The sequence below is a fragment of the Drosophila virilis genome, chromosome 2 (assembly GCF_030788295.1).
Source record: "Drosophila virilis strain 15010-1051.87 chromosome 2, Dvir_AGI_RSII-ME, whole genome shotgun sequence".
NCBI lineage: Eukaryota > Metazoa > Arthropoda > Insecta > Diptera > Drosophilidae > Drosophila > Drosophila virilis.
In genome coordinates this window covers 20,658,554-20,670,195 of record NC_091544.1, presented here as the reverse complement: position 1 = coordinate 20,670,195, position 11,642 = coordinate 20,658,554, and the positions used below count along the sequence as shown (strand labels likewise).

The 11,642-nt window shown below is 36.2% G+C and overlaps 1 long non-coding RNA gene across 3 annotated transcripts; it reads left to right on the top strand.

Moving 5' to 3' along the window:
* The first annotated feature begins 5,517 nt into the window (after positions 1–5,517).
* On the top strand, positions 5,518–8,478 carry LOC26531765 (uncharacterized). 3 transcript variants are annotated; one of them, XR_004304258.2, is made up of 3 exons: positions 5,518–5,543; positions 5,900–6,069; positions 8,102–8,477. It is a non-coding gene; the product is annotated as an uncharacterized lncRNA (long non-coding RNA). The 3 variants fall into 3 exon arrangements; XR_004304257.2 differs by having other exon boundaries at positions 5,524–5,691; positions 5,752–6,069; positions 8,102–8,478; XR_001450036.3 differs by having other exon boundaries at positions 5,524–5,691.
* The last annotated feature ends 3,164 nt before the right edge of the window (positions 8,479–11,642 follow it).

Here is an 11,642-nt window from a genome sequence, read left to right as displayed (position 1 = left end):
AATGAATGAAAATAATTCGAAAAGAATTTTTAAACCAGTCAAAATAATAAAGATAAACAATAATTTCCGCTGTGCTTTAAAATTTTCCGCTTTCAGGCAGACGTTGGCGTTAGCAACAAAAACAAAAGTAGCTGCAACAATAGCAGCAGCTGCCAAAAGGCTGCTTCAGACAAAACAAAGGACATGTGTGTGTCTGTTAAGGATGTGTGTTTTTGATATTGTCAGTGTGTTATTTTTACTTCTCAGCATAAGCAGTTTGTATGCAGTAAGCGAAAGGAAACGGAAGTAAGTTTATGCTGTGTGCCCCTTGAATTATCAAGGCAACCGCGGCGCTAATTTTGACAGCTGTGCCACGTAAACTCTTGTCAAAAAGTTAGATTGATACCAAGTCGGTGGATGTGCGCAGCTATTTACATCGGACTGCTTGTTAACTTATAAATTATTTTAAATCACCGTTCATGTTTGGAAGGCTTGCTTCTAAAAATCACTATTTATGGTTTTTAGGCTTTGGATAGTTTATTTTATATCCGCTTATCATATAAATAACTATACTTTGAAAAGAGGTTAAATTGGTATAATATGTTTGTATAAAGTAAAGTTATATATATATATATATTACTGATCAGCTTCACAAGCCGAATAGATCTTACCATAACCGTCAGTCTGTCCGTCTGTCCGTAAGTCCGTATGTAAGAAAAGTCTGTCGAAAATTAAGTTGTATGGAAAATATTTCTTTTTCATGATATCATATCCATACTCGGCGTTCGCTATTTTCCCCGTGCTTCTAAGATACGGGCAATGCATTATGAAGAGCTTGGGTTTGACAGGGTATTATATCTTCGGCGTGGCTGAGATAGCCATTCTATCAGGATTTTTTTAACCTATTAAGATAAATAAGTATTTGATGCAAGAGGGGAAGGCAGTTGCCGCCGCCACAAACACTAAAGAAAAAGTAAAGATCATAGAACATGCACTGAATAATTCATAAATGTCACCAACACCAGCCGAGACGAAAATGACTACGAGGGCGTTCTTTGCTAGTCTTTTATATAATAAGCTATATCATGGGTTGGAAACGGAAAGTGGCACAATTCAGACACAGGTGAAAGGCTATGAGAAATTCGAAAAACCCCGCCAACATTGTGTGTGTGTGAGCAACCTATACGCAACGCGACAAAGCAAATTTTTAAAAATATCTCGGCCTGCTTTCATGCGTCTTTCGACTGCCCTTTGGCTTAATCATTTCATAAAACATTTATGCTGACGACACAATGAAAACGGCTAAGTTTACATGGTTGTCCATCTGCGTTATGTGCCTGACCTATTTACATTTACTTTTGTCGCCCCTCGTCGTTTTCCTTCTATTCGGTTTTTTTGGTGGGCGGTCATTTATAAGCAAAGCTCAATTCGGTAGCAGCATGGTCCTGCCTGTTTAACATCATCCGCCGATGAGGCTGCTCTACCATACTTCACTTATGTCAATTTCTTTTGAGCATACCGCTGAGCATTTATCGCATTGTTGTATGTTGGGACTTTACTATTTTTTATGGGCCTAGCTTTGTGCTTGCGTGTTCTGAGGAGCATAGTTTTATACTTAGAAACCAAAATGCAATTTGAGCTTTATGCACGCTAATATCTATCGAATTGTCTAAGATAAATCATATAAATTTATCGGAAAATAAATATTTTAAAACACCTCGGACCTGAAGTCTGCTTATAAAATATTTAGTCTCAGGTAATTCTTAATTCTCTGTCTCTCTTTGATCTGTGCATATTTTTTAATGCTGACTATATATCAAAATGCAGCGGGCATTTGTGATTTGGGACACCAGCTCCACCTGATCAAATCGCAAAATCACATTAAATTCCAAGCTTATGCCGGCTTGACATTGTGTGAGTATTGCATTCGCACAGTGTCACTGTGTGCGTGGAACGTATTTCTGTTGCAATTTCCGGCTGTTTCCATCGGAAGTGAAGCTTCTCAGAAATACTGTAAATAAAGCAGAGAGCTCCAATAAGCAAAGGCAACGCGAATGCTCCAGAGGAAACGTTAGTCAATATTGGGCTCAGAATTCTCTATTCTATTCGGTCGCAGTTTTTTGCATGTTTTGCGCACCCACAAGTTTTCCTTCTAAAATCGTTGTAAGTCGCCAGTCGCGCTTGACTTATTTCCATATGCAATATTTCTCAATTGCTGTAGCTGTGAATATTACACATGTCGGTATGTCGTTCGAGCCAGAAGTAAATACATTAGTATATATACATCGGCATAAATATGGCCTTGGGTAGCGGGGTGTTTACCATTGCCATCTAGTAAATCATAGTCAATATCTTTATTGATTTATTGCATACTCTAATAGTTGGGAAATGGGCGTCGATAAATTTGTATTTTAAATATGCATTATTAACATTGTTACTATAAATTCAATTACTCTTTCTACTGTCTGGTAGTATTTCTATATAAATTTCCTTTTTTTCCAAAGAGAAACTTAATAGTCTAGACAATAGTGAGTTTTGTGTAGCATTTCTAAAAATATCAAAAAAAAAAATGTTTCTTATATATAAATTGTGCAAAAGAGAGCATTCGTAAAAATGTTGCGTTATAAAAAGCGTTTAAAAAAATTGAAACTTTCACAAATTCAATTCTGTTGGCAACATTTAAATTCAAAGCTCGAATAGGAAATTGTGTTTTGTGTGTCAAATTCATCGGGTCAGTGCGACCGCTGGAGGTTACAACAGGAACTGATTGAAATTCCAACTGGGCCACATAGATGGTCATGGATGCAATTAATTTTTTAATCTTCTAACAGTGAAAAGGCAAATATTTAAACTTTGTTTACTATTTATACAAAGAAACATGGAAACTCTGAATAAAATAGGTCTTTGCAAGGCTATGATGCAAATCTCTTTCCGAAAGCAACAGAGATTCGATTCATGCCGGTTTCCCTTTTCCTCATGGCGGGCGCCTATTAACTGCAGCTGTTTTTATTTTTAATAACCCTTTTTTGTGGCAACGACGATGGCCATGCGTCCAGCCTGATTGAGCTTGATGGTTATGGTAAATTCCTCTAGTTGAATATTTTATGAAGCTGCGATGCGGCAACAAACAATTTATATAATCAACATAGATTGTGGGTCTCAAGTTATTAGTCTGGGATCAGCATTGGCGGCAATCATTTTCCAATGTGTAGCAAATGGCAAAGTTTCCTTTTGTGCCCCAGCAGCTCTCGGCAGAGTTTTCGTTATAGGCCAGTGACAATTTTCGGATGTGAACTTCAATTGCGCGTTAAATTTTCCATGTTTACATTTTTTGGTCGCGCTCTCCCACAGAGATCTTTTCGCTCCACACCGCTGCCCACTTAGGGCTATGATGGGCTGTTCTTATTAATAGCATTAATTTAAAATTTAATGTTTTAAACCCCATTTGATTGTTAAATTTGTGTTCTAACATTCCGTACACTGATTTCGGTCTCATTTCGGGCTAACAAATTTATACGTTATAAATCAGTCATTTGAGTAAGTGAGGCCTAAGGTCTGCATTGGGCTGATGTACCATGAGCCATTTGTCATAATCTTTCTTCGATTTTGAGAGTGAACTTTAAATCATAGAAAACCAAAGCGGAAATAACGCACAGGTATAACCGTAAGTGACAGGAAGCTGAAATTTTCACTGTAGTTACCTTATTTGATGAAGGTGCACGTTAAGATGGGATTTCCGGAAATTCCACCCGTAAGTATGGAAAAACGCGAAAAAGGTTTGTATGATCGGCTCTTAAATTCATTTTCAAAGATCTTTTTCAAACTCATTTGAGAGGTGTTTCAGACTCTTCCAAAAATCCATTCCTGCTTGGTGGATATGGGGGTCAAAAATTTGGTGGGTAACTTTCTAAGGATCTATGTGAAAAATCATTTGAGACGTGTTTCATAATTTTCGCAGAATCAAAGCATTTTCGATAAAGAGTGCGATTCTAAGAATTTTTTGGTGCAATTTTAATTATTTTCCGATTGCTCTAAGCTAATTTTTAAAGCTCTTCATAAGAATATAATTAATTTGCGTTTTAACAATTTGAGATATTCCACTCGCAACATTAGTGAAATCGCGAAAAACGCTTGTAAATAATACATATACAATTTCAGTATTTTTTTTTATTTTAAAAGCTATCCTTTAATCTATACGGATTCTTTAAGGGTCACAACCCGACGCTATTGCGTGCCCTTTACTATAACCTGCACCAAGAGAGGAAAAACTACAGAAATCAGCTCGTAAAGGAGAGAGACGAACAAATGAGCTACTGGTTAAAGAGCTCTTAAGAGTTATAAAAGAGGACTGTAAGAGCGAAAGTTCACCATGTAAAACAGTGTTGCCATTTACTGAGCAACCAAAAAGCCAGATCTGCTTTAAAATAGCGCAAAACAGTCGAATGTTTTTTAAAAAAGCTGAACAAAAAGCTGAATTTTTAATACTGTTTTTGTTTGATATTTTCAATAATTAAAATTAATTAGTTTATAATTAAAACATATTAATTACACCATCTAAATTTTCATCCTCATCTGCATAGGATTCGCTAATGCCGGCAAAACGCAAATAATTTCTGTTAGTTTTTTTATCTAACGCAAACTAAACTGGGCATCACCCATATCTTTTTGGAGATCCTCATAGAAATGAGGAACCAAAACATTTTTTATTATATTTATGCGATTGGTTTGATGTATTTATAGTCGGCTAGCCGTGCTGCTGTCATTGAATTTCATAGCATAGAACTGCTCAAATGATCCACTGGAGCCACTGCAGTCTGTTAAGCACATCGCGACACTGTTTTAACTGCTACATGTGCAAAATCTATTATGTTTATTTTGCGTATGTCCACCCACCATACTTAATTGTTTTTGTGTGGCTGCATGAGCTTTTAAACCGGATAACTTGGCTGTTATATTGCTGTTGCAATAGCTGCAATAAGCCCGCGTATCGTCAGTAACATCCTTGCGGAGCCAGCCCTTAAGCTCGACAATTGCAGCCAAACTCTTTGCTTATCAACCGTTTTCGACATTTACCAAGTCAAAAGTTTATCAATTTGTGAAATTCACCGCCTTAGTGGTGTGTGCCGCAAGTAAATCGCTTAACCAATATGCCAATGTAACGCTTTCCTTTCGAGAATGATGCCAATTTCTCTTATTTCCATTTTAGGCACATCTTAGTGTTAAATCATTTTATAAAAAAAAAACGCGAATAAAAAGTTAATGTAAATAATTAAGAATTCCCGATGCCCGCTGTTTTAAAATTTATTTCGCAGTCAGACTTTCACAAAAGCCACATTTGACGGGAAATAATCTGAATTGTCAACACTGATGCAGAAAAAGTTACACTTCCAGATATGCGTGCACGCTCTCCGCCCCTGTATTACTCTCTTTCTCACGCTCTCTCTCTCTCTGTCTGGAGCTTAATCCACAAAGCAGTAGCTGCTGCTCTGGCAACCGACAGCGAACATAATGGGCCAAGAGTGCGACTTCAGTCGTAGGAATTCATTCGTGCGTCGTGGACACAAGTGAGTCGCTGCAGATTCTCTGTGCACTTGGCCTCTCTGTGGGTGTGCGTGCTTTTTATGTGTAGCTAGTCTTTGTGAATAGCTTACAGTTACCAAGCGTCCATTGCCAACAAATGAAAAAGAAGGCCAGCTGCTCAAATTAAAGCGGGTAATTGGCAACAAAATATAGCAAGTATTAAATTCTTATTTGTTATATCGTGAAAATTAGGTAGCGGAAAAATCGATTAGCCCAATGAACGTGAGATTGTGTGATAATATGTATGTGTGTTTTGTATGAGTTTGTATTTGCCTAAAACACCCAAAAAAAAGAAATAAATAAATATAAAGTAAAATAAAACAAACAAATTAAATTAAAGGATGTTGCTGTAGACCGGCATGGCCATGAACGCCCCTTGATAAACTCAACAACAGCATCCAGCAAGGTCGCTGAGGATAAAACAACAAAAAAGGATAAAATCAACAAGAACTGGCAGCAGTAAGAAATTAAAAACTCTGCCGTTGCAGATGGACGGACAATTCTGAAGAGGTAAATCAAACAGAAAGAACAACATTACAAAACCCAATTTTTCTCGGTTATTTATACATAATTTCTAGTTTTATTTTCTATCCTATTTCTATGGGGATTCGAAACACAAGATCTGCGAAATAATCCATTCACAATGTTGTAGAAGCTTATTTAGAATTATTAGAATTAAATAAATTTAGGTACTAATTTATATGCCTCTGATCAATCAACAATGTCTTAACCAAACAGAAATCGCTTTAACTGATTACTAGCTGGTTTTCTAGAAAGGAAATCTAATTTTTAAGAAAGAGAAAGAGAGTAGACAATTACAATCCTTTGTAAAAGTACATCTTATAAGTTAATTAGTACGAATAATTTGTTTTTTGAATTAGAGACTGTTATTTAATTTGGAAGGAGATCACGGACTCTTTCCACAGAGTAATAAAGAAGTGTGCTCTTAATAGGAATTGGCCCATTTATAGAGATAAATAATCAGTTTAAATAGTAATAAATACTTGATAGACTATAAAGTTTTTTGTACACATGTTATCTACATGTGTGAATGACATTTTTACTTTAATTAAAAATGTGATGATGTGATGAAGAAAAATATTATTATTTTTAGTAACCTTATGATTTTTTTATAAGAAGATTTAGACATGCGAATAGAAAGATTATTCTTACTGACAATGTGTATATGATCTACTACAGAAGCAGTTTTTTTCAGTTTGCAAATCTGTATAGCTATTAAAGTTTAGTTTATTTTATTTTCAAAGTGATATATGTTGTGCAGCAGAGGTCTGTTAATTATTGCATTTATCAAACCCGGCGTCCGTTCCGTGTTGTTGTTATTCTCTTTTTTGATTCTTTTTCTTTTTCAACTACCAATAAGCCCCGCCGTTGCTTTCGCAACTGAAACCATTTCTTGCTCAATCAAGGTATTCATACAACCGATTGGTCTTAGGCACGGTCGGTCGATAAATAGGTTCTTGTATTCAAAACTTTTCTGTTATCAAGAGATCTTCACTATAGTTTTGCTCTGCGTCTCATAAATATGCATAATACTATCAATACCGGACTACTCTATCTTATAGACGCTTTAGGAATACAGCTTTGGCACAAATAAAATTTTATAACTCATTTGTTTCGTTCCTCCATCAAATTGGCTGATATTTTGACACCTTGAATAAAAGCTTACTAAATTAAATAACATTGTCAACTGAAAATTTAAAAGCTCTTCGTTGACAGTTGTCAGCTGTGAAATTGAAAAACAAATGTTCGGGTGCTTCGAATGGCACTTTGTTTTTTTTTTTTTTTGTAAATGTTTCTGCAAATACGTGCACAAGTCCTTAATCACGTGCAGAACTTTGGCGAATTGTTCGATATGTAGAAAAGTGAAAAGCAAAACTTTTCATAAAAACGACATCCACCCTCACTCACACATTCCTGTCGCAGCTTAAAACAATGCCAAAAGTAGACAGCACTTGAGGCACATCAGCGAGACAGTCAGAGACAATGCAACAACAAAACAACAAAGCGACAACAATAACAAAACAATATCCAGGCACTTGAGCATTGAAGCACATTTGTTTTCGCAGGTGTTTGCATTCCTTTTATGTATGTCAGATAGGAAATAAATACATAAATGAAAAATAGAGATCTAAAGCTTGTTTAGCATACAAATCATCTGAAACTTATATTTTATTTTCTTCTTCCAAGATAGTTTCAACTAGATTTTGCCAACTGTGGGCATTGTATATACCATGATTCACCTTTACCTTTTTACCATATTTAGTGTATACTGTTTTAAAAGTCTTTATCAAGAACAAGTATCGGTGAGTTATTGAATAGAAAGAGGAATTGCTTAATTCAACAATAAATTTAATTGAGCTTTGCCTTAAATCGAGCTACGCACTGTGTGAGTTATCAGAGGGTACTGCAAAATATGCCAAGTCTTTTCGCCAGCAGTTCAGCAAATAATCATAAATCACACAATTACTTATGCCCTCTTACTTATTCTCTCTTATCACCTCTTTTACTCGGTGTGTTTCAGCTGGAGCCAATATAGCATGTACCTTATCATGTAGCGCCATGATCAGACCGGGGGCCAAGTGGTTATGCTATGCAGGCAACGAAACTGGGAAACCACACCTCCACTCATGTACCTATATCCCCAGCAGAAATCAGCAACAGGAACAACAACAGCGCGAGCATAAGCAAATCAAGGGCAATCTTTGGACATGGCATAGGGCAGATGCTGTAACGGGTGTCGGTGTTAGCGACAGCAGCGTGGGCGTCAGTGGCGCCTCTGTTGTAGTCTGAGGCAACATCATTAGCTTCAAACACAGCTTAATGATTATGCGCAAGGCAAGCCAATTGTATTATGCCGCAACTATGAACTATTGCTACAATTAATATTAATTCATAATATTTCTACAATATTCATGTTAAGAAAAAATGTTCATATACATTATATAAAATATATAACAAAAAATAAAATATGTTGTAAGTTTAAGCATATATATTCCAATAAATTTATTTATAAGATTTACTCAAAAAAAATTTCAAAATTTGTCATTTTTGTTATATGTACAAGGAATTTGCACATTCCAACAACGATTCGCTTTAGTTTATTTTATCTCAGATTCTGTTATAGGATGTTATAAAATATTTATGAATAATGAATATGATTCTGTTATAGGATGTTATAAAATATTTATGAATAACTATTACAGCCGAGTCGGTATATATTGGTAGGCAGGGTAAATATATATTTTTTTTAATTGAATGACGAAACAACATTGGAGGAGCCCAAGCTAGATATCAATTTTCTGCCAAAACATGCTGCGTCTGTCCTGATAAAAAACACTGAACCTCTGCTTGTGTTCAAATTGTTGGCGCGAAAATCGAATTTGCTATAATCAGAACAAAGCCCGCTATAACAAACGTAATTACCCAATCGTAACTTAAGCTGAAAGAAAAAAATAATACAATACGAAAACATAACAGCTTCGCTAACACAGCTCTGTTTCCAGACAGGTATTTAGCACTAGTATCGAAAACAGCTTTAGTTCAGCATCCGTTGGATTCAATACGTATCCCTGGGCACAATGAAAATTGTTTTTGAAATTATGAGTTATTTATGACCGGCTTTTTAAAGGACACTATGCCCTGTAAAATGAGTCTAAAGAAAGTATGATATTGTGTTTGGTAATCCAAAAGATTTCGTTTTTAAAATTTTTAAACCCTGAACCCATTTAAAATGGGTAAAAAGGGTATAATATTTTTGTGCATATGTATGTAATAGGCAGAAGGAAGCATCTCGGACCCCATGAGGTATTTATCTTCTTAGCCGAGTCGACAAAGCCATTTTCTTTGCATTCTATAAACAGGATTGCAACTGCGTTTGGACTGTTTTTTGCAACAACGTGGGAGTCATCGTGCCTTAATGTTGTACTTAAGTGAATCGAGGTCAGTGTCAGCACTTGCCATTAGGCGCCCGCACACGGCTTCGACTCATATTATCAAATCAACATGAAAGTTTACAAATGGACGAATGGCAGAAGGAGGTAGACACTGTGACACAAAGACGGCTGGACAGAAGGCCAGACTGGCGGGTAGTTTAGCCACACGCAAGCAATTTAAAAAGCCATTTGTCTGCATAATGCGCCCAACTCAGTCGAGACTGTACCGAGGTACAGGCCATAACCCTTGCTTTTGTTTTCGGACATGCGAACGACACACGAATCCATTCGCATACAGTTTCAGTTTCTATCTCCACGCCAAAAATCGCAGATGCGCTTAACTTAATGTTTTCTTCTTTTAATTGTTTTTTTTTTTTGTACCTTGGTGTCAGTCAGTCCTAGGCGCATGTTATTTGGTGGCTGTTTTTAAGCCTACCCAACTTGAGAATAAAACCCTCGCGTGGTTTGCTCGCAACATTTTATGTTCATTAAAGGAGTCTGCTTGATTTTAAGGTCAAGCTCTGTTTCGAAATTGAATGTGCAGCATGCTCCGAAATGTAGCATGACATATATAATATATATATATATATATATATATGTTTGTCCTGATCATCATGATTGGTGATCAACGCACAGGCCCAACTCTTAAGATCTGTGATAAAGGTTCATGTTAAGGCGGGGTTTTGGGAAATCCTATTCACAATTGTGGAAAATCTTAAACTTTTTTGTTCACTATCCGATCGGTCTTACACTCAGTTTCAAATAAATTTGATTAAATTCATTTGAGGTGTGTTTCAGAATATCGATTCCTCCTTGGTATAAATAGGGGTTAAAGATTTGGTGGGTGACGTTTCGCGCCCAAATTCATTTCCAAGGACCTATTTTTTGCAGAACCAAACCATCTTTAGGGAAAAGTACGATTCTTATACTTTTTTTTGGTGAAGTTGTAAGTATTATCTGATTTGCTTGTTTTATAATCGTTTGCTTGTCATGTTTTTTTAATCTGCAGCAACTTTTGCCCTTAGGTAGCTGATGGGTGCGTCTGATTCAATCATTAGCTAACTTTGCTGCTTGCTAAGCATACAAGACATGTTTCTATCAGGCAGCTGCCATTTACAGCCATTGGCATCGACCAGCTTTTTCGTGCCTAGGGCCCATTACACATATGTGTTTTTTTTATCAGATTTATTCTGGATATTATGCCATATTTGAGCAGTCCATCTCTAAAATCATGTCATTCTTTTATTGCACCTATGTCGACTAAATAAAGTTTTTCATGCATATTTCTGACAAGGAGCAAACAGTTTTCGGGTGAGTTTAAAAACTAAAGTTTCCCAAAACCCTCTCAAGCTTACTTTTGTAATCCGCTTAGTTGTAATCTGCATACAGCGTATATTGGGTCTGGTATGCCAGCTATTTGTGATGAAAAAGTAATTTGGCAAAGTATATATAATCAAAATGTAAAATAACATTAGTCACATTAAGCCAATTTAGTTGCTCGAGACTGCAGACGGACCCTAATACAAACACAAAATACTACTGAAAATTTTCTATTACAAAGATGATTTGCCACATTCTATATTTTTAATATATCAGCCAACAGCAGGTCCTGACTTGTTGTTAACGCAGCAACGCTTATTAATGAAAATGTCGCATGTTTCAATATACCTTTTTTTAATATTGAAATATTTTATAAAATTTTGATGAATTAATTAACTTTTTATATGTATATATCTGCTGCCCTAAGTCTCTCCACCCCACTCTCTCCCACTGCGTATTGTCCTTTTGAGGTGACGATTTAAGCGCGCTCAATGCCATCAGATTATGACGTTGATTGTAGTGCTCTACGTCCCATTAATCAGCTATTTGCAATCCATCAAACGCAGGCACACTGCTCGACTTGAAAACAAAAGAAACGAGAAGCAAGGGCTATCTTCAGCACGCCGAAGACCTAATACCCTTGCATACCATATCTGTTTATAACACTCATAATGGCTTGCCCGTCTCTAAGAAGCAGGGGGAAAAATATGTCGAGTTAAAGACCAAAAAAATGTTCATACGACATCTTAATTTTCGAGCGATCGCAGCTATATGATATTGTGGTCCGATCCAATACTCTTTCCAAGGGTA